Source organism: Palaemon carinicauda, chromosome 23 (assembly GCF_036898095.1).
Source record: "Palaemon carinicauda isolate YSFRI2023 chromosome 23, ASM3689809v2, whole genome shotgun sequence".
Lineage (NCBI taxonomy): Eukaryota > Metazoa > Arthropoda > Malacostraca > Decapoda > Palaemonidae > Palaemon > Palaemon carinicauda.
The window spans coordinates 65,786,236-65,788,735 of record NC_090747.1 but is presented as its reverse complement, the minus strand read 5'-3'; positions in this window follow the sequence as shown (position 1 = coordinate 65,788,735).

Sequence of the window (2,500 nt, the reverse complement as noted above, 5' to 3'; positions counted from 1 at the left end):
AAAGCATCCCCTTCCCCCAACCACCACCACCCCAACCCCCACCCGTCCCTATGCATCTGACGATACAGCTTTTGTTTGGTGTTTATAAGCCTGGTTACGATGTTTGCTTTGATTGCCCCACTGGAATATTTATGACCTAGCTTTTATATCTCCTTTTGGTTTCGATTTACACAGAGAGATATGCCAGGACGAGAGAGAGAGAGAGAGAGAGAGAGAGAGAGAGAGAGAGAGAGAGATGGAAACGTAGACGATTCATATTTGCCAAACATCCTTTGTGATTTTTATCAGATGTTTCTTTTACATATATTATTTCAGTCATTTCACTTCTCACGTGTTTCTTTTTAATTTCAGGAGTATTTTTAGTTCATTCATTATTTAGATTATCGTTAACCAACAGGTGCAACTTGTTTATGAGATCAGCATTGTCCCTCATTGATGTCTCTCACTATCACGCAGTCCACTGTAATGTTGCTACATTTATCAGCATATTTAAGAAGGCTGTGTCTTATCAATTGTAGATATCACTAAGAAAATTAGTCAGGATCAGAGGAACTATGTTTTACATCAATCCCTGAAACTTTTATTTGGATATTTTGGATATTTATTTGGAACAATTTTCTCCACCACCAAAAATAATAATTCAACCCATACCGAAATGAACGTTTGCTGTGCCTTTTCTATGGCAGATATCAACATGAAAATTTAGTATGGACAAAGTAATTATTCATCCCATAAATCCCTGAAAATTACATTTAGATATATGAAGTACTCTACAAGTAATTTACAGTGCCGCTGAAAATCGCCCCCAGCCCCCATGCATATCGAAAAAGGATTACTGTGACTTTTCTTTGGCAAGTATCACTACAAATACTGGTACGAATGTAGTTCACATAACATCCATCGACCCTTGTGAAAAGTAACTGGATATCTGTAAAACTCTAGGAGTAGTTTGCGGCTCCTCGCTGATTTTTTATCTAAAAGGGGATTATATATATAATCCCCTAAAATTTTATTTGAATATATCTAATGGTATAGGAGTTATTGACCACTCCGCGAAAATATCAGCTGTCCCTCCCCAAGCTCCGAAATCTATAGCAATTATAAAAGGAAATGGCTGGGCTATGGGTTGGATGAGAAATCTTCAAAAAAAAAATTTACCACTATTTCTCTTTTCTTGAAATAATTTGTGGTTAATAATAATTTTTGCTTCGATTATAACCATATTCATACGATACATATATTTCATTCGTGCGTTTTTCCAAATAAGTATGAAGACGATGAAAGAAATAAACCGTAATCGAACGGACAGATAAAGGATTGTGACCGGAACTCTTTATACGAAATAGTGAAAAGTTAGCACATTAGGAGAAACGAGTTAACGCTTACACAATTTGCTCTTGTTTTTCACGGATGCTGTTTCTTCTCCTGTCTAGACTACATTCTTTTCATTTATTTCTTCAAAAGCGTCCTTTTCTACTTTTTATTCTTCGGATTTCTTAAAAAAAATTCTCCATCTTTTCAGATCGCCCTTGTCTTTCTTTCTATCTAGAACTATTCTTAGCTTATTGTGTTGGTGTTCTTCTTATCCTCAGACAATTTTATCCTTATTTCCCTTCTTAATATTCTCCAGAAAGCGATGCTACGACTTTTCGACCATAGAATGTTCTCTTGGAAGAGAATATTCTAGCATGTGCAATGGCTTTGCGTGTGGCTAACGTGCATCTATGAATTATTCTATTTTTGACCTCAGGAGAGGTCATCACACCACCACCTGATACTGATTTTCTTTCAAGATTAACTTTCTTTTCTTTTACCTTTCGAAGAGCACAGAAAACAAGAAAAGTGTCTTAAACTCAGGTGGGCTATGTAACTTAGAGATTGTATGAAATATCAACAAAAAATCAAATTTAATCTATCGCTTTAATCCCTTATTCTATCGATCCAGTGAAAAGCAAAACTCGATGTTCCAGAGGTAAGTATATCACGTCACGTAAACATAAGCTTAAAACTTAATATGATGTATAGATTAGTACATTTAAATTCAACGCAACCTATGCTTGAAAAGCAACATGATCTCGATATTAGTAAAGAAAAGATAATCCATGGGGGATATCGTTAAGATACTCGAAAATTAATACGAACTTTACATAGTTGATAAAACAAATTACAAATTATAGGGAATTATAGGAAATTAAAATTTGTCTGGAGCAAATCATATTTTTCAATACTAAAAATCACTAAAACAGTTGCATTGGGAAATTTATATAAAATCAAAATGGATGAGATCATGATTTCAAATACTCAGCTGAACACAACTCAAGGCTAGCGTTGGTTGCTGATGTGACATGACATGAAAATATCAAATGTTCCGTTTAAGTTCAGCTGGAACATTTTTCTGCACTGTGTCAAATGAATAGTAATTAAAGGGACACATCCCAGTATCTGAAATCTGTTTCTTAACTATAGAAACTAACTGAGGTGTACTTAGTTTAACAACTGC